Genomic DNA, 23,000 nt, shown 5'->3' with positions numbered 1-23,000 from the left:
CCAGTGGGTATTTGTGGGAGTAAGGAAGAAATCCCACTGATGACCTCAGTGTGATCACCTCTGGTTCGTCTGGGGATAAATCTCCTTTATCCTTCTGGGAGAATAAAGGAATCCAATGCTGCCTTAATCCCCTGCTCCTCGGAGTCTGGATTTCCAGAATCCATCTCCTGGCCCAGCATGGGAAGGGTTGTCCAGCGCTGGAACAGCTGCCCAGGGCAGTGGTGGAGTCACCAACCCTGGAAGTGCTCATAAAATACATGGATATGGCACTTGAGTGTTCATAAAATACATGGGGAAATACATGGGGAAATATAGGGATAAATACAGGGGGAAATACGTGGATAAATATATGGATAAATGTATATGGATAAACATAGATGGATAATCCACGGATAAACATATGGATAAATATAGGGATAAATATGTATGGATAAATACAGACCTTGCCTCCCTGAACGCCAGGAGAGCCGGTGTTTTACCCAGATCCCAGTGCCCTGCACGGCTGCGCTGACACGAGCGCAGGCCGATCGCTCCGCCCAGCACCATCCCTCATTTGCCTCCCACGGCTCCCCAAGCGGCCCCAAACCGCCCCAGCGTGTCTGTGCCGGGGCCAGGGCCTGCCCCGAGCCCGACCAGAGGCTGTCACCCAGCCCTGCACCAGCTGCCACCCCCGGGAGAGCTGGGAATGCACTGAGAGCTCGGCTCCCCGGGCTCCCCAGCACCCAAACCGCTCCTCACACACACAGAAATGCCCAACCTGCCCCTCTGGGCACAGCCAAACACCACAATTCCATCATCCTCAAGGAACTCTGGCACTTGCCTCTTCACCTCTGCCCATTTCCAGTAGCCGGGGCTAGGACCGGCCTGTCAGAAAGAGCATTCCCTAGGCAGTTCATCCCAGCCCAGAGGAGAAGAGGAGCCTGTCCCTGACCCACACCATGGGCAGGACAAGGGGGGCCCTAGCTGGCTTTGCCTACTCCAACACCAAAGCTCTTGGTCCCAAAGATGGGGCGAGGTCAGTGGTTTTTTCCTGTCCTGAAAGAGAGCAGAAAAGGGAAGTTAATCCCACTGTGGAATCCAAGACTCCTGCATTTCCTATTTCTGCTCTGATTGCTCACCGTGCAGTTTTAGCCATGGAAAAAAAAAAGAGAAAGACACCATATCAAATAAAATTGCCCTTCTCCAGCATTTTTATTCCAGGCATTAAAAGGATGCTCATTTCTCTTCTAGCATTGTTTCCCTCATTTTAGGAGAACCGTTTTCATCCCAGACCCCACTCGTCAGTTGTTCGATCCTCTGGCACTGGATTTGGACAAAAGAAGGGACGCACCTGGACTGCAGGAAATCACTGAGAGAAAACCCTTCCAAAACCTGACAGAGAAAAAACAACAGGAGATGCAGGAAGACACATCCCTCATTTGCACATCTGCAATGCTTTTCTAAAGCCTTCTCTGCATCTGGACGCTCCTTGCTCTTGGCTTTCTTCACAAGAATGCATTTGCTGCTAAACACGTCTCAGACCCTTATTTGATCGGGATAAGGTGGGATGGAGATGAAGACTCCCACAGGGAATAGCCAGGGAGATGCAGGGCCTGGGAACATCAAGGACAGAGAAGAGATGGAACAGGGATTGTTTTTCTTGTTTAGAGCCAGCAGTGCTGTGAGCTTGGAGAACACACGGCACCGCAGGGATCCAGGGCAGGAGCGGGATAACTCCGGGATAAGGGGAATCTGCTCCCACTCCAGGGCTGTGCCAGTGAAGGAGGGGAATTTTTTAGTGCCTTCATTGCACGCAAAAACCAAACCCAGCACCACCGAGCTGGACTTTCGTGAGCTGCAAAACAAAGCGGCCCCTGGCCTTTGGGGGAACACAACCTCCCCGAGTCACGGAGCCAGGGGATGACACTTGGGAATGATCCTTGCTGCCTGCAGGCAAATCAGATGAGGGAGCCACAGGAGCTCTGGGGTTTCCTGCTCTTCCTGCAACGCCATCGGTCCAGACCAGGAGACCTTTCCTGGAACAGATCTTCCCTGTAAAGGGAGCTGCACCAAAGCTCAAGCCCTCATTTAGAGACCCCTGGAAAAGCAAAGGTGAGAGGGGATTACCTGGAGCCCCAGGGGACCGAGGTGAAGGCGATGAAGAAGCAGACAGCAAAGTGCTTCCACTGCTTCTCACTCCAGCAAGGGGAACATCCCTGGAATTTCATGTCCAGCGTCGCTCCCAAGCCCCACAGGTGAACCCACACGTACTCCAAGACTGATCTCCTTCAAACTTCCAGCAGCACAGACCCACCGGGAGGAACTGCAATCCAAGGACACACATCAGCAACCGTCTTCCCGCTTGCCGCTCTCTCCACATTTTCCCTTTCCAGTGGGATGCAGGTGCCACCCCCCAGAGGCAGGAGAACTGCCTTGCAATCCAGTACAAAACCTGCCTGGAAAGCCCAGGATGCCCGGAGCCAGCAGCCGTTTCTCCTGGAGCGCCTGCTGACAGGCATTTGAAGCCTGCTGTGCCTCACAGCTGCTTTTCTGCCAAGGGCATTCCCATCTTTTCTTTTTTAGCCCAAATAAAGCTTTGCAAAGCTGAGTTTTGTGAGAAGTGCTTCATATTTGGATTATTCTTAACTTGGAGTTTCCCTCGGCACCAAAATCAGGGGCTAAACCCAACATGGCCTCAAAGGGCCATAAGATCCCAGATATGCAATCCCCAGTTCCCTCAGGATTGGTTCATTAAAGCTTTTCAGGGGTAATTTGGCAAACTTCAGGGTTTGCTGATTTCACCATCAAAGCCACATGAAACCTGTGCAAAAGGAACTTAACTAAAGCTGGCTAAAAGTGGTCCCTGCTGATGACTCATTAAAACACCCCCTTAAAAAGGAGCTAGGATTGATTCCACACTCACAAACCCCCCTTGCCACGATCGGCGCTCTCTGCCCGCCAAGGACACGGCACCGGCCAGGGACGTTTCTCCCACTCCCCGGCAGAGACCTCCTCCTGCCACATCCAGGGAACCGCAGCCGCTCAGGGAACACCAACTTTGTCCTGGGCTGGGAACAGGACAGGGACAAGGAACACTTTGAAGTCATTCCCACCTCGGTGCTGTCCAGACCTGGCAGAAAGCGCTTCCCACACCTCTCCTGGAATTCTCTTCCCCGGCCCTTCCAGCTTCGGAAGGCTTCTGGGGGAGCCTCAACTTTCGGTGCAGCTCAGAAGCTGCACGCGCCTAAAGCATCCCCACGGGAACACGAAGCTTCCCTCGGGCATTTCGTTTCTTTATCCCAAATATTCTCCCCACTCAGCCACAAGCTAGAAAGAACAAAACGGAAAAGAAGGAAGACCAATTAATTTTGACATAAGGAGTCTTGACTATCCTGACACACTGCCACGTGAAAAAACATCCCTGCCCCTCTAACAAATCCCTCTGATACTGGCTCCTTTCAGGATCAATTATTTAAACGCTGTATTAAGGAGCGTAAGGACACAACGCTTGGAGTTCTCAACAACGGCTCAGCTCTCGGCTACTCCAAGCACTTTCCCACCCGGGGAGCGGAGCTGTCCCAGATTTAAACGCCACGTTTGATCCAAATCCGACAGAAATCTGATCTTGTTTGCCTACTGAGCTTTCCCAAAAGCTGTGCAGTCAAGCCTGGAAATCCTCACTGAAGCCTTGCCATGTCACATCGGGATTTACCCTTGGGAAAACCCCACTCTGAGCACTTGGGTTTCAAGAGGTTGCACCCGATGTTACAGACGCAGAATTCCTGTGGGGTTTGGCATTTCCTGCACCTCCAAACACGTGAAAAGAATGAAGTGCAGAGTCCCAAGGCTCCATTATTGCCATTCTCCTCACATCCCTCTCCTCAGCTGCACGTGGCTTTGTGCCTCCTCTGAAGGGCTGGAAAGGAATTTGGGAACCCCCCCTCAGCTCCTTCGGTTTTCAGCCTTTTCTCTGAGGCAGCCCAAAAGGCAAACAGGAAAAAAAACCCCCAGAAGTGCACAAAATCCCAGCCCCTCCCAAGATGCAGCTCCTCACACCAAACCTTGGGAGAATCCCTGGTGCTTCCAACACCGCTGCAATCCCACCTGGAGCTGAGCTTACAGGCTGCTCTGCCTAATCCACATGCAAGCCTGGATAGCCCAAAGCCTGCAAGAAAAGAGGAGGCAAAGTGAAGGGGAGAGGGGAAAAAAACGGAGTTTTGGGTTTTCCCCGTGTTTGCAACAGGATTGAAGGGCAGGATGGAGAGGTTTCGTGGAAAAGAAGTACCAAAGGCTGCTTCATTCCCAGCAATTAGCGCTGCTCAGGTTGAATCCAAGAGGACAAATGCACCGGGATCAAACAGGAGCGGCCGACAGGATGGGTTATGACACAGATTTGTGAAGCTGGAGCCTTCTTTCTTCTCCCGGGCTCTCCCAGAAATTCTCCATGGCCGGACGTGCTCCCGCTCTCCCCGCTGGGGAGGATGGACTTGGATAGCCCGGGTGACTGGTGAGCCTAAAACAGGAAAGTGATGCAGTGATCCAAGTGTTTTTCCAAGGAAATGACATATTCTCTGGACCTGGCATAACCCATATCCCATGGCCTTCTCCAGGAAGGGTCCCAGCTGGATATGGTCTCCCAGAAAGGATTCCATAGGGGCTCACCTTTTGCCTGGAGCTTGGCTGAAGTCCTCAGCAATGCCAGGGAATGTGGCCATTGGAGGCTTTGGGCAGATTTGGCTCATTTGCCTTTTTAGGCTTTGCTTCCTTCTCTCAGCCTTGCCACTGGATTGTGGCCTCCGAGGAATACGTAAAATCCCATTCTATTCCTATTCTTTCGGACAATTTTTTGTACCGTTCCTGTACAAAACGAGGCCCCCTGTTCGATGCTTTTCCCCACCGTTCTCCGGCAGTTTTATCTGCCACTGCATTCCCTGCGTTGCTTGGGCTCTTCCCAGGTCTCTGAGCTCCTTCACAAGGCAGGAGATCGATTTGGCCCAGGAACTAAACCCTCCCCAGGAATTGTCTGATGCCATCTCCGCATTTGACAGCTGATCCTTGTGCTCAAAGGATCCCTCTTTCTTCCCTTCAGCCAATTCCAAGGCTCGCTGCCCCCAGCTGGGATCAGTCCCCAGTCTGATCCCTGCAGTCTTCCCTGCCAGGATCCTGCTCAGGAATCCATGGGCTACGAATGTAAGAATTAATTCTTCCCACCCCTGCCCAGTTCCAAAGGATTTGGTGTCTGCCTTACCCGGCTGGAGCCTGCTTCCAACTCTGTTCTTGCTGCTTCTGCTGCTTTCCATTTCCCAGGAATTCCACCGACGGAGCGACAGCGATTTCCAGCTCCTCCAGGATTCCCTCTGTTGCCTTTGGGTGCTGGAAGGATATCAAAACCAGGGTCTCTGGGGCTTTACTATCAGGAATTACATCCCCGGATTTGTTCATTTCCAAATATTATCTCTTCCCAACAAAGCACTGGGCATCCAAGGAATACAGAAAGTGATGGGCTGACCACTGCTTACTCCTCTGGAATGTCAGAGCTTGGAAAAAAAGGGCAGTTGAGGCTTCTCCTGGTGCTGCCCATGAGGTGTATTTTACTTAAGAGCCCCTTCCCGTGTCTTTCCCTGTATCCACCAAAAAATCCACCCGTTCATTCCCCAGCTGCTTGCTTCCTCCCTCTTTTCCTGTATCCAACAGAATTTTAACAGGTGAATATTCCCCTCTGCAAGAGCACCTTTCATTCCAAACCTAAGAACAAATGAATCACTTCCCTTTGACCGTCCTCAGTAGGATTCCACTGAGAGCAGTGGATGGAAAACGATCCTCTCCTGGTCCCTGCTGGATTCCCGGAGCAGGGATTCTTTCCCTCTTTCACCCCCCCACGGTGCCCTCCTCCCCCTCCCCCTCCCGCCCCACCCCGCACCCTTTTCAGGCTTTGTTCCACAGCTTTTGCCTCCAGACCTCCGATCCTTTCGTTCTACAGGAGCTCCCAGCAGCTCCACAGCCTTTCCTCTCCCATCCTGATCATTTCTCCAAGAATGGAGCTCCACATTTCAATTGCCTTCTCTTTTCTCTGACAATTCCCACCAATCCAGACCTAAAACTGACACAAGGAACACTCGGTGCCCACAAATCCAAACCCAGACCCGGCCATCCCTAAACCAGCAACTCCCGGACAATTTGCGTTCGTTCCAACCTAACACTGAGGACTCACCCAATCCTTCAAAATTCCCAAGAAATATCCCGTTGCCTTCACAGCTCCCAGGGGATTCTGCTTCGTGCTCACACGGATTTGGGACTTCCCTGAAAAAAACCGTGCAGGGCACGCTGGAATCCCCGATCCCGTGAATCCGGGGAGCGTTAAAAGCTCGGTCCAGCCTGGGCCCCCGGAAATTTTTGCCAACTATCCCCCAAGTCCTCGGGATAACAGAACTCTCTGGTACTGCATTTTTGGCGTTGGAAAGCCTGGAATTACTTTATTCCTAGTGCTGGGCTCTGCATATGGCCGAGAAAATCCCGGCCTCCACACAGACCCAGATTCCAAACTTTTTGATACATTTCAGCAAACCGAGGAATTCACCTTCCCTGCTCCTTCTTAAGGGCATCCTTCTCTTCCCTTACCCGGCGGGCTCTCTCCCACTGGGGGTGGGTTTTTCCCTTCCCATGCTAATTAGTCCCTACTTCTAGGAGGTTTAGGTACCTTTCTTCCCTGCGAGGGATTTCTTAACACAGCTACCGAGGCTTTGGGAGTCTTCTTTATCTCCTACTTTCTGCAAAAACACCCTGTGATCCATAAATGCCACAATCCAGACGCCCAACTTCAACAAGACATCCTTTTTACCTAAAAACACTCACTCTCAACTCTTAGATCTTTTCAAGTTTCACCCCCGCAAAATTCCCCTATCTTTCCACCACTGAATTCCTCAGTCCTGCTTCCAAGGATTTCTTGAATACCACGGGGCTTTTCTCAACATTTACCCCCACCACCTTCCCTACGTGCCCACTGCTCATCACCTCATTTTTCCCTCAATGTCTTTGTTCTCCACCCCAGGGAGTTTGTCAAGTGTTGCCTCCAAAATGTTCCCCATCTGTCCACTACTCAGTTCCCCATTTTGCCTCCAAAATATTCCTTCTGTCCCCTCCAGATTGCATCCACTTTTACCCCCAACATTTTACTTCCTCTACAATATTGATTAAACCTTTTCCATCCCAAAAATGTGCACTCTCTCCCTTAAACAGCACCTCAGCTTTTCCCTCAAAAACGCCCCAGAGGGAAACTCAGATTCAGCCCCCAAACTCCCATTTTCCTACACAAACAGCTCTTGTGGCCCCTCTCAATTCCCCCAGGCTTTCAGCTAAAGGAAGAACTGGAAGCCTAGTCCCTCATCTCCGCCCCTGTTTTGCTTTCCCGGAAAACCTTGCGATCCCACACTTTCTCCAAGAGATCTGCTGGGAGTACTGCAAGGTTTGCTCTCTCAGAGTGCCAGGGGGGTTTACAGCACTTGTTCCTCTGCATCTTTATCCTTTCATCAGCTTTCCCCTGGAACGGTGTTGTGGGAGAAGCTTGGAATTACCAGAAATGGATCAGGTTCACATTTTTGCCCCACCAGTTTTTATCTGGTTTGAAATTCCTAGAATTACCCTCAAATGTGCCCAGGAACACTGCTGTGAAAGGATCAATGAGAAGAACAGCCTGAAAGCAGAAAACCACCTCCAGCAGCAGCCAGAATGATCCCATTTCTCTTCTTACCTGGTCCTGCCAGAGCTCCCAACAGCCATTCCCATTCCAAAACAAGAGCTATGGAAGACATTCCTGCTGTCCGTGAGGGTGAGGTGGCAGTTCTGGATGGTCTTTGCTGTGGAACCAGACAACAAACAGAGTGGAAATGATCTTGGTGGTCCCTTCCAAGCCAAACCAGCCCGTGATTCCATGCGTGGATCAGCACCTGTCCCAGCTCCACTCCAGAAACCTCCTCCCATTAACCCAGAACTTTCCTTTTGCTGCTCAACATCAGGGATTTGCTGCCGAGTGCCTCGGGCAGGGGACGCCTCAGCCTTCCCTGGGACCGCAGCATTCCCTGCGCTGCCTCAGCACTCCCTGCGCTGCTGTTCCACGCCGATCCCGTGGTCCAGCGCCTGTGCGGGCTGCAGTGCCGGGCTCTCCCCACAAGGCGGCAGCACCGGGAGCGAGCAGCCCCGGCCGGTCCCGCTGGCTCGGGGCAGCTGCGCCTTGAACCCGCCCTGAGCCGGCGGGGCCGTGAACACAGCGGGCACAAACCCCACCGGTGCCCTTTATTTCACCCTCAAAGGCACAGGATCGCAGCATTTCCTGGGCTGGAAGGGACCCGCAGGGAGCATCGAGTCCAAATCCTGGCCCTGCACCCCAAGAATCCCACCCTGTGCCCGAGAGCCTTGTCCAGACCCAAACTCTTCCCCCAAGACCCTGAAAACACAGCGGGGCTGGGAGAAGGATGACCATGGAGGATTTCTTAGATAGATCTCCTTGTATGATCGTTATATAATATTATTAGATAGTCCAGGAACCCATCCCTGTGCCTGGACACCCATCCCTGGGCCGGGACACCCATCCCTGGGCCGGAATACCGATCCCCCGCGGCCCCCACCGTCCGCTCGGGGCTGTCCCCGTTCCCCGCTCACCTCCGAGCCCGGAGCAGCCGCCCCGGTGCCCCCGGCCCGGCAGCGCTGCTCCCCGGGCTCCCCGCCATTGCCGCTCCTGGCGAAGAAGGGCGGAAGTCACCGGGACCGCACCAATGTGGCTATTCGACCTTCTCAAGATGGCGGCCGGAAGGACCCCGCTCCGTCTATTCGACTGCCTGAATGCTCCCGCCCGCCCCCGACGCCGCTGACCCCACAGCCCGCGTCCCCACACCGGGAAACGCCGCGGAAAATCGCGCGGGCTAAAAAAGCTTCACTTACCGCCGTCCCGAGAGTGCCGAACTGCGCCTTCCTTTCCGAGTCGCCCCCTTGAGAGCGGCACACGGGCGGCTCCATTCCGACCGTGCCCGCCCGGGTCGCGCTGCGACCGCGCCTCTGCTGCCCGGCAAAACCGGCCCCGCCCCCCGCGCTGTCATTCCTCGCGGTCGCCGCCCCGCACGGCGCCCACTCCTCTCCATAGCTGTGGCCCCGCTCACGCACGGCCCTGTCCCTCGGCGCTCAGAACCGCCCTTCGCCCCTCCCCTCCGCTGACAGACCCAGCCCCGCTCGCTCCCGCTCCTTGCCCTTGCCACGCTCGGCAGCCACCGAGGCCGCCGCCCTCTCGGCTCAGCCGGCACCGGGCGGCAGCAGCGCCGCCCAGCTCAGCCCGGGGGCAGGGACAGAGCAGAGGGAAAAGCCGGGGCAGTTCTGTCACAAGAAGCAACAGTGCACGCCCAGAAAAATAGCTCAAGGCAAGGTCCCCTTTCATACTGAAGCATTCAGTGAATATGACCAGCAGAGACCCCTCTTAATGAATCTGCAGGACCATCAAAAGACTTCCAGGAGGAGGTGAATGCATGGAAACTCCTTCTAGGAAAGTGATTTTTGTGTATTAGATAAGAAACAGATTTTAATGACAATGTGTGTTTATAGTGGATAAAACCCCGCCCACCCCACCGCCCGCAGGTGCTGTTGCCGTGGCGGCCGCTGGAATGCGGCCCGGGCGCATCCCCAAGGGAAAAGGAGGCACAAAATGAGGAATTGGGAAGTAGGAGGGCAAGGCTGCGCAGCGCCCGCGGCGCCCCGAGAGCGAGGAGCAACCCCCGCTCCTCTGAGGGCCCATCTCTGCCCCCTGTCCATGTGCAGTGCCCGGGGAAGAGCAGAGTCTGGGATCAAAGAACCGCCCAGTCCCCCACAGCAAGGAAAGCCCGGCACCCCGGTGTTTCAGGGGCACACAAAGGGCTGTGCAGGGCAGGGAAGGACCAGCAGGACCTTTCTCCTCCTCAGCCCCCGCTCCAAGGCGCAGCAGCCCCAGCTGTGAGCGGCCAGGATGAGGAAGGGGCGGCTCCTGCCAAGGGCCGCTCCCAGAGGGTTCCCCGGGCACAGCTGTGCAGGGAGCTGCTGGTCCAGAGGGGCAATGGGGGCATCCCGAGTGTCCCTCCAGGGACAATGGTCGGAGCACGCGGCAGGAGCTGGGGAGCAGCCGGAGGCACCTGGGCACAGAGCACTGCGCCCACAAAATGCCCAGGGAAAACCCCTCGTGCCAAGGGGCAGCACCTGAGCAGGCAGGGCAGCACGTGGGGTCCCAGGGAAACATTCCACTTTCTCCTTTCATCTTGGCAGCCCTTCCCCAGTGCCCCCAGAAAAAAAGGGGGGTTATGAGGAGAAAAGGGTTTTAAACAGAGGGAAAAAACTTCCTTTTCCATAATTGTCTGTGTTTAAATTGAGGGGGAATCCCCTTCCTCTGCAATTTTAAGGGTATCACTTGAAGGAAACCCTGCCTTTTCCATGCTCTTAGGGGTATCACTTGACAGGGAATCCCCATTTTCCATTATTCTCCAGTTTAAATAGAAGGGGAAAACCTTGACAATGCTATTTTATTGGTCTGAATTGAGCATAACTCCCCCATTTTCATCATCCCAAGGTTTAAATTGAGGGGAAAACCCGGTTGTCCCTCCTTTATAAGGGTTTGAATTGAGGGAGAAATCCCCCTTTTTCCATCACTGGAGAGACCTGAAGTAAGGCAAACCCCTCTTTTTCCACTATTTTAGGGGATTCAGAGGAGAGAACCCATTTATTGCTATGGCATCTATTTAAGTAGAGACAAACACTCCCTAGTCTCTCATTTTAAGGGGTTCCATTGAAGGAAGCTCCCCCTTCTTCAGCATTTTAAGAATTTAAATCTATACTTCAGGGCACTTCTAGCTGGGTACTGGTACCCAATCTCTCACAAGGGAGCGAGCCCAGCACTCACAAAACCCTCCTGCTGCCAGAGAGCCCATTATTTTTTCAGTTTTATTTATAATGAATACAGCCCTAATTAGAGACCCTAACAGGAATTACACCACGTGTATTATTACTATTCTTCTCCACCCTCCATAGTCCTATGACTCAACAGTCACCAATGACCACTTACAGAACTTAACAAGGAATCATGCAACTCATCTATCTACACTGCCAAAACAAGAAGCTTTTTTACCCTTTCAGTGGATGCAGCTGTAGTAAAACAGAAGGCATCTACAGAGCCCCTTACTCACCTGGAATTTAAGTCAGAGCAGCCAAACAGCTGCAGCTCCTCCCAGTGCTTTTATCCCTTATGGTAAAATTGCCTCCTCCCTTTTCCCGGGCATTGTGGGAAGGAGAGGCGGGCCTGGCCAGGGGTATATTAACCCCAGCCCTGGGTAAAAGAGGCCCATTCCTTCTGTGGGGTTAGTTGGGGTAAGGGTGTCTTCTTATTTCTATGGGGGGGGGAACTGTTCAGGTTTTTTCAGCTTTCTTTCAGCAGGTACTTTTGGCATCTAAAGCAATAGAGGCTTTGAAGATACTGTGAAGGAGATAGCATTGAGTGCATGGTTAATGATTTTTGGATTGAGTGTTCAGGGTTGATAAGGTGCTTGGTGCTTTCTGTAATTTTTTTTTTTTCCCCCTTGTTTTTCTTAGAAGTATTGCAACTTGCTGGAATTCCAGATTGTGTCAAATATGACACTTTGCATTTGTTCAGCAGTTTCATTGTGCTGCAAGAGGGAGCTACCCTGGGTCAGACATGACATTGGAGATGGAGGCTTCTGATAGGTAAGTTAAGGACTGTAAGTATGAGTGGGAGTGGGAGCAGGGTCCCAGTTAGTAGCTGACTTGCTGGGATTTGGCTTGTATGGCACTACACTGGTGCATTGATTTTGGTTTTCTTTGTCATAGCTGACTAAGAGGCCAACCTGGTGATCCCAGTGCCTTTGGAGATGGCTGAGGTGGACTCCTTTTGCATCCAGTGTGGATTCACATCACTGGTCATCTGAAAGCTAAGTTGGGGGCCAGGGCCCGGAGATGGGATGATAGCAAGGTAGTGGGTTGGAAATTCCTGGGAGAGATTTAAAAACTAGCATAGGGGAAAGGGATGCTCTCCAAGGGGCTTCTTAGGCAAGCTAAAGGGAGCAGCCCTACTTTTGACTGCAACTGTAGGGTGTGCAGCACAGAGCAGTTCCAGTGTGTGTTGTCTTGTCTGGTGTGTGTTCTGTGTCTTTGGCTTCCCTTGGATCAGATCTCTCTGCCTTTTACCCTTAAGGGGCTTATCATAAGCATTGGCCATCATCTCTAGCTTCTTGAACTTTTGTACTTCTTGTTAGGATGCCAATATCACTTGTTCTTTTACCAGTGGGCTTGGCCCCATCTTGGAATCACATCTTGAAAGCATTGAGTCGGATCTCTTTTGAGGCCTTGTTCCTGGCTGTACTGCCATCCATCCTTTGCAGCTGTGAGCTGTAATGTCCTGGGGCTTGTAAGATTGTCCGGATATGGGAGCATTCTAAACGTGGCCTTGTCTCTCACAGCCATCTTGATCGTTGTGAGTGACAGTTCTTAGAACAGGTCACTGTTCCAGCCTTTTCTTCTGCTCCTTAGAGCCTCTTTCATCCACCATTGCCATACCTTCAGTTGTCTCTTTTGGCGTTGTCTCTGTCCTTGCCATTGTTCTTCTTGCCGAGAGCTTTTTTTATCATCTTCATGTCACACTGCTTGTAGTATAATGTGTTGTTTGAGTTTGTGTCTAGCCTGGAATTGCTCTGCCCTGTAGAGTAGTCCTGGGGGAGGGGGGTAGGTGGAGAAGAAAGGAGACTTTACAGGGAGCCTTTTGCTTTGCTCAGCCACCTGAGCCATGCCTCGGATGGAGTGACTGTGGCCAGTCTGTGTGGTGTTCAGTGGAGATGTGGGAGTGGTGCAGTGGTGTCTTGCAGTTTCATAGTAGTTTGTCCTAAGGCCCACTGTTGTGGGATCCTAGGCAGTTTGCTTTGAGGAATGAGAACTTGGGAAAGGCTAAGCTTTCCTTGTCTGTCTGGGTAACTTTGACAAATACTTCTTTTGCAGAGGGAGAGCATGTAAACCTGATATGAACGGAGGAGACCAGAGGAGCACAGCAGCGAGGTGGGTCGGTGCCTGAAGTCCAAGCTATGGCCTGACTTTGGGCTCTACGTTTACCTCACTGTTGGGATTTTCATTTTGAAGATGCGAGGCACTTGGCACAGCAGGGTATTGGCACCGGGGGGGACCATGAGCTGCATGAGTATTGATTCCAGCACAGAACTGGATGCTACTGGAGTTGTTGTATTAGTGATGAAACTATAAGTAGCCTTTGATTTTTTATTTTTTTTTTTGTGTTTTACAGGTGGTCTGCAGCATTGAAATTGCTACTCCAACATGACAGACACCCTTGCAGAAAGAGGTCACAGTTGAGCAGTTTCATGTGGAACCTACCTCGGCAATGCAACACTTTTGGACACTACATCGGCATGTGCCTTTCCGTTTTGTTTTTCCTCTTCTCCCCTGGGAAGGTTGGTCATGATTCAGCTTTTCAGGGGTGGTGTTTTATTTTGTTTATGTTGCAGGGCTGTTCTTTGTCTTTATTTTTAGGAAGTAAACCTGGATATCGGCAGTCAAGGTTGAGTGAGTGAGGTAAGCAGTGACCAGTGGACACAACCAGTTATTGCTCAGTTGCCAAATTCTGGGGCAGCTCAAAGCATGCATTGTCTGAGCATCCATTTGTGTGTTTTAGGTGGCCCACTTGTATTATGCCTGCAGGGGCTGAACCCCCTCATGGACCAGCTGATGGAGCCAGTTTATCACCCTTGAGCTGCCCCTGTGAGCCTTCCAGAAGTATTACAGGGCTCTGTGATGAAGCCTGTACCTTTTCTGTTTGAAGGTGCCATCTGGGCAGCCTTTGGCAATGGCTGAGGAGTTGTGGCGAGTTGGGGAGGGAGGGAGGAGCGAGGGTCCACTCGCGTTTCAGCAATGCCACATCGCCTTGTCTCCCCTTAACCCAGGGATACCCTGCGACGTCGGCCTCGGAGTGCGGCCACAGCGTGTGAGCCGAGGACCGGGGCGTTCTCAGGAGCCGGTGAGTAGTGGAATTGTTGGGTTTTGGCTGATGTGCTGCTGAGTTCAGGCACTGATGTTTGGTTTTCTTTATTGCAGTAGACTGAGAGAACAGCCCTCTGAGGGCAGGAGCTTCCCAGATGATGAGGCGGCTTTCTTTTGCACCTGATGAGGATTTGCATCCCTGGATATCCGAGAGCTAAGTCGAGGGCTACACCTCAGGGAGGGGGACGAGAGTGGGGTGCTGGGTCAGGACTTGGTGGGAGGGATTTTTGAATTAGCTTTGGAGATGGGGATGTCCACGAGAGGGCCCCTTAGGCCACGTAAAGGCCAAGTCTCGCTTTTGATCACAATGCTGAGGTGTGCAGGGCAGAGCAGTCCCTGTGCGTGTTGTGTCACTTGTCTATTGTGTGTTCTGTGTCTCTTGGGCATCTTGTGTCACATGTCTTTTGCCTTACCCCTTTGAGGGGCTTATCAGAAATGCTGGGCATCATCCTTAGCATCTCCTTTGTGTTCCTTGGCCCGACGCTGGTACCCTTGAACCTTTGACTTGCAAGCTCGGACATGCATCGGAATCGCATCTCTCTTTAGCACTCTTGAGTCAGACACCTTTTACAGTCTTGTTCTGAGCTGTATTGACAGCTGTGCACCGCAATGATCCCTTATAACAGATTAGGACTTGGGAGAATGCGAGGATAGGTAGAGGATTCCAACCGTACGATTCTCGGGCATCCATCTTTGCGGTTCTTGGCATAAGTCCTTCTGTTAGGGTCTTTTTCTGCCAGAGTTCTTTGAGCCTCATTGGCCTCATCTAGGTCATCTCATTGGTAATTCTTCTTGCTGAGAGTTTCCTCTCCTTGTTGCATCCCCTGGTTTGTCATCTCCTGTGTCACAGGTGTCTGTGTGTTTGGCCTGGGGCTGCTTTGCCCTGCTACATAGCCTGGGTGTAGGTGTAATAGGATAAGTCCTAGGGACTTGACATTTGTAATGTAGGGATTAGTTGGACTCAAGATGGTATTTCTAGATTGGCACAAGATGTCTGGAGGTGGTAAGTTCTCATGCGGTACTTTGACTTTTGTCATCACCTTCTTTCAGATGCAGATGGATTGAATCTGTGGCAGAGCGCCCCATACCAGGTGAGGTGGTTCCCACAGGAAGGTCAGTCACTATTTGTCTTTGCAGGGCAAGTGTAAATGGTGACTGTGTTACAGCTTTGTTCTTCATCATCTTTATTGGTAGGAAGTAATGCTGAATATCAGTGGTCAAGGTCGATGGAGCGAGGTGAGTGGTGACTGGTGGACAGAATGAGTTGTTACTGCTTGGGTATCAGTTTCTGGTGCAGCTCTAAGCATCCGTTTTTGTTTGTGCATTTTAGGTGGTCCACTGGGAAGGTGTCCCGGCCCTGGGATGCTGGAGGCCAGGTGGGTGCAAGCTTAAGCTGTAGGTGTGGTGTACTTGAGTTGGAGTGGGGAGGCTGTGGTTTCAGTCTCTCAGCACGTTTTTTTGCTTTGCTTCTCTGCAGGTGCTGCTGCTGCCCTGGGCATGCCAAGGGACAGAGGCGAGCAGGTGAGCTGGCATTTAGGTGGGGCGACTGATAGGTGAGAGGTACGTGGCAGCATGCGAAGCGTGTCCCTTTTCGCTTTGCAGGTATCGTCTGGGGGCCACCTCCAGAGTCAGATGGAGATTTGAGGTGAGCCTGGGCCAGTGGTGCAGAGGGAGCCCGTGCATTATTCTTCTGGAGGGCAATAGTCGCAGTTTCTGTTTTGTTGTCTTAGGTACCACAAGTAGGTGCAGAGCCTAAGTTTGGAAACGGCCGGTGAGTGATGTGCCTCAGCAGTTATGAGGGAGAGGGGCATTGTGCAAGGGGTCACTTCTGGGATGTGTAATCACAGTCTGAATTTTGTCATTATTTTCCGTCTTTTGCAGCTGCCCAAGTGGGCTGTGGGCCATGTATTGACATCCACGGTGCTGAAGCCTTCTTTTCTGTTGAGGACGGATTTTGTCTGCTGGTCTTCAGAGAGCTAAGTGTGGGGACTGTTGGTTGGGAGAAGGCAAAAGCCTTTGGAATCACAGGAGGCAATTTGAAGTTAGCTTAGAGGAGAGGGCTGTAGTGGGCTGGGCCCCTTGGAGGTTAAGGGAGAGAGGGTTTCTCTTCAGCATCACTCGAGCCTTTGCCGGGCCGGGCAGTTCCAACCCATCTCCATGTTCTTGTGCGCTTCGCATCATTGGATGTTGAGTCTCGATGTCATTGTCCATCTTTTCACCTGAGGAGCCTGCCTTTGGGTCTGGCATGATTGCCACGGTCTAAATTTTGCCTACTCTTCAGTGTAGCCACGCTTTTGAGCACTTTTGAGCGTAGCACACGGGCCTCTTGCATCTTGGCCATTTGTCGGTTGGTCATGTTTTGTGATGTTGCTTCAGCCTTTGGCGGCAGAATCATTCTCTAGGGATCCCTTTGTATCAGCTGGCAGTCGTTGCCTCCTTCTCTAGGCCTACTGCACTTCTTGAGCATCCTCTTACTAGCTTTGGCACTAACTTCTCATAAGGAGTTTACCTTTCACTGTCACGTACTACTGCCATAGAGCCTTCTTTCCTTTGGCATCATCGGCCTCTGGCTCATCTTGCACTAGGAATCTTGGGTCCATCAGGTAAAACTGCTGGGCAGTTTCAGTTTGTGTCTATGTTATGTGGTTTGTGTCCGTTGTCTTCAGTGCCATAGGGCTTTGTGATGTCTCAATGCTTTACAGGCATCGTTATGGGCCATATCAGCAGCAGGAGCGCTTACATACTTTCCTGGATCGGGCTTATTCTGGCATCTTTATGGTTTTGCTTTTTGAGACCAGAAGAAGTACACAAGGTGTTCCTATCCATCTTCCTTCTCAGTTTTGGTAGTATCTTTTTTTCATGTGCCATTCCCTTGGACTTCTATATGAAGTGTACTAGAGCCTCCTCACTGCAGTAGTTTTGTAGCTTCCGTTGCCTCAAAGCATCCTGGTCTCAAGAATTTATCTTCTGAAGCGTTCTCTCAAGTCTTCGTGTCATCTCTGCTTATATTTGATGCACTGGGTGTCCATGTGTCACTTATGCTTGGAGCTGCCCTGCCCTGGCACATTCAGTCATGGCTAGTTTGAACAGTTTCAAAACTCTCCTCTCTTGTCTATGGGCTTTTGGGTAGAAAGTTTATGGGCCTGGTGTGGGGATAACTCCTTGCTGTCAGCTACTTGCAGACCGCCTTATGCTGTCTTGCAGGTCCCCGAGGCAGATTTTGATCCCTATGGTCACTGATGCTACCAATTTTCCCAGGATCTACTGTTCCACATCAAGGAGCAGCAGATGGAAGAAGATGTTAAAGCATCTTCTTTAGGGGGGAGTGCTTCTAGTAAGGGCTGCAGTCAGCATGTAAGCTGCAGAAGGGGTGTCTGAGAGTGTGTCTGTCTGTGTGTGTTGACTGGCTCTAACCTTATGTGTGTGGTGTTTTTTGCCTTTCAGGTTCTTCAGTTCATTTTAAAATTTAGAATACAAAAAACCCAGCTGGTCCTGCCCATGCTGTGGGGTCAGTCAGAGGGACACAGGGTTCCTCTTCTCCTCTCTGCTGGGATGAACTGCCTAGGGAATACCATTTCTGACAGCCCAGTCCTACCTGTGTCTTTTGGAAAAGGGCAGAGGTGAAGAGGCGACTGCCAGAGTTCCTTGGGGATGATGGAGTTGTGGTGTTTGGCTGTGCCCAGAGGGGCAGGTTGGGCATTATTTGTGTGTCTGAGGACTGGGGAGCCGAGCTCTCAGTGCATTCCCAGCTCTCCCAGGGGTGGCAGCTGGTGCAGGGCTGGGTGACAGCCTCTGGTTGGCCTTGGGGCAGGCCCTGGCCCCAGCACAGACACAGGGTGGTTTGGGGATGCTTGGGGAGCAATGGGAGGCAAATGAGGGATGGTGCTGGGCGGAGAGATCAGCCTGTGCTTGTGTCAGTGCAGCTGTGCAGGGCGCTGGGATCTGGGTAAAACTCCAGCTCTCCTGGTGTTCAGGGATGCAAGGTCTGAGGGACTGGATTTACCTAGGACTTTCCAGGAACAAGGAGAAATGTGGTGCCAGAGCTGTGCCCCGTCAGATTCTGTTTCCCTTTGGGGATGGGGAGTCTCTGGGCTGAGGTGAGATTGCTGTGTGAGTGGCAGGGAACAGGGAGCTGAGAATTGCAGGCACTGATGGAATAGTTGTCTTAGGTCTGTTTGGTTTGTGTTGGTGAAAACTGGGATGTGGGCTGGAGAGGTGCTCTTGGGAACAATGGATAGAGTACATTTGCTCCATGGATGTGTAAGGAAGGACAGGGAAGGGGGGAGTATTTATAAACTGTTCTCAGTATTTCACGCAACTTTGGGGTGGAGCAGCGATGCGGGTGGGTGGGTTTGGCCTGGGCCTGTCAGGACTAACCACAAAGAATCCAACCAAGCCCCTGACCCCTCAAGGCATCTGTGAAACGCTTCCACAGCAACCCAAGTCAGAAATCCAGTGATTATGGAGGTAAAATTATAGGTAATTGCCTATGATCCGTGGGGAATTTCCTTTGGAATTATCAATCAAGGCAGAGCATATCTTTCAGCTCTTTTCCTGGTGTGCAGTTTCCTCTCTGGTTTAAATGAGTTTGTGTGCTCCTGTTAACAAGCAGTGTGTTTTCACCCTGAAATTTGGGGTGATAGTCTTTCTTTAGCGTTTTTCCCACAACTGAATCATCCCTTCCATGAATAGTCCATGTTGTTCTACACAGCTGCTTTGGCCGTGGCTCAGAGAGAAGGGAAATGACTTTTTAGGGCGTTGAAATTTCTCCAGGCAGGAGTGGGATGTCATCTTGCCCCTCCCCAGAGCCCTGCAAGCGCATGGGAGTAGCTCAGTGCCGGCCCTGATCTTAGAGAAATAACAACGCTTGGGAGGTTTGAGTGTTGATAACAGCTCTCCTGTCTCCTGGTAGCAGTCCTAGGCAGAGGAGGGAAAAATGGAACTTGTGTTATTCATGGAAAACCTTCTGCTGTTTCTTGTGCAGACTTTTAGATCTTTGTATGATTTACTATCCAGTGTCTGTAGGTAGAGAATGACTTATTGGAGGTAAAAATTGAGATAATCCCTAATGGACAGGTAGGGAAAACTTTTGAAGTAAACTTGAGGTGACCTGTAGTGGAGAGCATGAAGATTTTGAAGTAAACATTAGCAATCAGTTGTGCACAGGTAGGGAAACCTTTGGGGGTAAAATACAAGGGCATCTCTAGGTGAGGGAATGAACACTTTTTGAGGTAAACTGAGTGCATCAGTCGTGGACGTATTAGTAAATTCTGGGGGTGAAACTTGATGTAACCTCCATGGTAGAAAAGAAATCAATCTTTTGAGGTAAAAAGGAAGTAATCAGTGTTGGAGAGGCAGGGAGATTTTGAGAGTAAACTTGAGTCTGTAGTGCAGAGAATGAACATACTGAAGTTAAACAGAGGTAGTCACTTGCAGACAGGGAAAAAATTTGGGGCTTAAGTCTGAGGTAATCTCTAGGGGAGACAACATTTTTGAGGTAAACTGAGGCAATCACTAGGTGACAGGTTGGCAAAGTTTTGGGGGTAGAAATTAAAATGACCTGTTGGGCAGAGAATGGACATACTGAGGTGAAAATCAGGTAATAAGTAGTAGACAAGTAGCAATAATTTTGGAGGTGAAATCTGGGGTGATGTGTGGCAGGGAGAGCGTACATCATGAGGTAATGTGAGACAGTACTGGAAAGATAGTGAAATATTTCAGGGTAAAACTTGATGAAATCTCCAGGGTAGAAAGAGAATATTTATAGGTCAAAAAGAGTAAATAATTAGTGGGCAGGTAGGGAAAATACTGGGGGTAAAACCTGAGGTTATCTCTAGGGCAGAGAATGAACATACTGAGGTAAAAATCAGGCAATGAATAGTGAATGTTAGGGCAATTTTGGGGGGTAAAACTGGAGCTAATCTCCAGAGTAGTGAATGAACACTTTCTTGTAAAAAAGAAGAAATCAGAAGTGCACAGACAGGGACAGCTTGGAGGGAAAATCTGAAGCAACCCCCAGGGAAGAGAATGAACAGCATGAGGTAAACTGAGGTAGTCACTGGCAGAGACACAGTGAAAATTTTGGGGATAGACACTGAGACATTCTTGAGGATAGAGAAAATTACTTTTTGGGGTAAAAATGGGATGATGGGTAGGGCAAAGCTTGTGGGAAAAACTTGAAATAATCTGTAGGAAAGAGCATAAGCATTTTGATGGAAAAATGAGATATTTATTCTTTACTTCCCTTTGGGATAACTTAATCTGTACCCTTCCATGAGCAATTCCTTGGCTTCTCCTGGAGAAAACCCTGCGGCAGAGGCAGTCTGAAAAGGAGCCCAGAGCTGTGCTTGGAGCAGAGAGTGCTGGGTGCTGCGTGTGCCTCTGCTGCCCCAGGCTGGCAATATCCCCATGGAACAGACTGGGCAAATGGGATTAGAGGGAGCACAATCCCTTCCTGGAAGAGGTTTTCTGCTGTGCAGATCAGGCACAGGGCAGGAAGGGAACTTTGGAAATCAGCTGAATTCTCCCAGAAGGCATCTCTCATATCAGCATTGATGACATGACCTGTGCCTACTGCTCATGATGCACCAGGCCAAAATCAAGAGCAAAGGTTGGTTTGGGTGTGAGCACTTGAAATAACTTTGAAAGAGAAGCAATCACCTTTTGCTGCTTCTTTCTTTCTTTCAGATGCTGGGATTGCCTCTGGGCACATGTGCTGAGCTCTCCCTGCAGGGAACTGTCAGCCCTGAATGCCTGTGCAATAACTGCAGCTGCCCAGGCAGGCACAGGAAACTATTCCACACATGAAATTGCCATGACCCAAGGCCCTCCTGGAGAGAGTGTAGAGAGTTACAGCACTGATCCTGCTCCCTGCTTTCCCAGTAGTGCATGAACATGATTTCATCCTGATCCTGAGAGCGCCAAGGACAATAACCACTGAGGTGCCACTGATGATGCCACTTTTCTGATGGGCCTGGCCCAGAACCATAGCCCAGCAGGGTTCTGTGGGAGCAGTTCAGTTCCCCCTCCCTTCCTGCACTCTGGGCAGTTCCAGGAGACACCTGATCCCTTTCCTAGGCTGCCACCACAGCCTAAGCTCCCACCCCCACTGGGCCGTGATGGCATCAGCCCACCCAGAGCTAGCTGCCTGCTCCGGCCTTTGTGCTGCTGCTGCACATCAGGCCCGGCCAGGGGAGCTGAAATAAAGCCTGGAACTCTCAAGGGTAAACTGGCAGCACAACCACAACCCTCCCTCACTTGAGAGTAAAGAGGTGTCCCTGTATTTACACACATCCAGGAACAATACTTCTCTAGAGGAGTCTTGGATTTACTTTTTTTATCAGTTGAACTGGCACAGCTGCCCCCTGCTGCCATTAAATTCTCCATCCCCACAATCCCTGGTTACCCTTGGCTGTGGGGTTTTTGCTGTCCCACAGTGAGTTAGGAGGGATCTCTGGCCAGCCTCATTGCCCAAGAGCATTTGAAATCCTAATCCTCACTTCTCTGACTACTGAATGTCTTAAAAGCCACTCTGCATTGTGCAGACAAGCGCCTTGGTCCCACTGGGAACTGCACATCTCTAACAGCTGTTATCAGTTATTCCAACTGAGTAAAATAATTATTAAGGAAAAGAGGGACCATTTAAACCAAACAACTTTTGCCTGATGTTTTCCTCAGGAAGGAGTTGGGAGCTCAGCAGCAAGGCCATCAGACAGGCACAGTGTCTGATATAAACTATATCTGTGCACACATAAAAAATATGTTATATATAAATAGATAGCTATATGCCCTAATATATAATACATATTTATATTCATGAGTTATGTAAGGCATAAATATCTGCCCTATATATAACCAAAAATATTTTTTATCACAAACCTCCTATAATTTACCCCCTGACGCCTGATGCTAGGGATGTAACATTTTAGGGATCCTAAAATCAAACATATGCAGGAAAATAAACCATGATTTTATGCCATTAATTCCAAGATGTTTTCCTGGATGTGTACTGCTGCATCTGTTTTTCTGTAAGATCTTGTGCCTTATCCCTGAAGTGCACTCAGAATTGTCAGGATCATGAAATCCATTTGGGATTTTACTGTTGCTGCAGTATCCAGTGAGATGAGTTTTTTCAAAATTATTTCTCTGGGACCGAGCACATCTCCTCAAGTTCCTTCTCACTTTCTGCATCCTGGAAATGCAAAAAGGGAAAAGATCAATGTGCAGCTCAACTGAAACAAATAAAAAGCATCATTTCCCTTCTTTCTCTCCAACCCCAAATCAGTTTTTAAGCATATCATGGAATCCTGGAATGGTTTGGGTTGGAAGGAGTCCTGAAGCTCATCCAGTTCCACTCGCTTCCACTGGACCAGGCTGCTCCAAGCCCCGTCCAAGCGTGAGTCTGAAAAACCCCAAACAAGTCCCAGATCTAGACAGCCCACTGGAAGAAAACCCAAAATTAATTAGAACAGCAGAGCCTGGCTTTAGTCTGGCACTTCCTCTTGACAGCACGCAGAGCTGAACGGAGTGGTCAGGGCACACTCGAGGGCAAACTGGGAGAAATCACGGGGGGGTCTGGACAATGTCCTGGCGGGGCGGGATCTGCCCTGGGATGGAGACCCAGCGCCGCCACCGAGCGCCGTCCCGCTCGCCCCCCCTCCGGCCCCAGGGTGGGTCGGTCCCCGCAGCGCGCGCCCCTTCGGCCGGGCTCGCCCACTCTCCGTGAAGAGGGGCGGGAGAGGGGGCTAAGCAGAAGCTGCGGAGACAGGATCCCCTCATGCCGCTTCTCACCGTTGAAGTCCCCGGTGTCGGCCAGCACCGTGGTGTGGTGCTTGAGCTGCTCCAGCGCCGACTCCATCTTCTGCCGCTCCACGGGGGACACCGACACGTCCGCGGCTCCGGGGGACTCGCGCGCCCACGAGGGACGGTACGTGCCCGAAGGGCACCGGCCCGCGCGCTCCCGC

At 51.1% G+C, this 23,000-nt stretch overlaps 2 long non-coding RNA genes across 5 annotated transcripts; both read left to right on the top strand.

Annotated features, from left to right (window-relative positions):
- The first annotated feature begins 9,275 nt into the window (after window positions 1–9,275).
- On the top strand, window positions 9,276–13,499 carry LOC125320708. Of its 4 annotated transcripts, none has more exons than XR_007201259.1 (5): window positions 9,276–9,480; window positions 11,572–11,703; window positions 11,827–11,968; window positions 12,988–13,044; window positions 13,286–13,499. It is a non-coding gene; the product is annotated as an uncharacterized LOC125320708 (long non-coding RNA). The 4 variants fall into 4 exon arrangements; XR_007201266.1 differs by lacking the exon at window positions 9,276–9,480 and adding an exon at window positions 11,276–11,349 and having other exon boundaries at window positions 11,827–11,896; XR_007201258.1 differs by lacking the exon at window positions 9,276–9,480 and adding an exon at window positions 11,276–11,349.
- Window positions 13,500–17,806: 4,307 nt separating this feature from the next.
- On the top strand, window positions 17,807–22,299 carry LOC125320700. The gene is made up of 2 exons (XR_007201255.1): window positions 17,807–18,516; window positions 20,725–22,299. It is a non-coding gene; the product is annotated as an uncharacterized LOC125320700 (long non-coding RNA).
- The last annotated feature ends 701 nt before the right edge of the window (window positions 22,300–23,000 follow it).

This window comes from Corvus hawaiiensis, chromosome 2, assembly GCF_020740725.1.
Source record: "Corvus hawaiiensis isolate bCorHaw1 chromosome 2, bCorHaw1.pri.cur, whole genome shotgun sequence".
Classification (NCBI taxonomy): Eukaryota; Metazoa; Chordata; class Aves; order Passeriformes; family Corvidae; genus Corvus; species Corvus hawaiiensis.
This window is presented reverse-complemented; position numbering and strand designations above follow the sequence as displayed.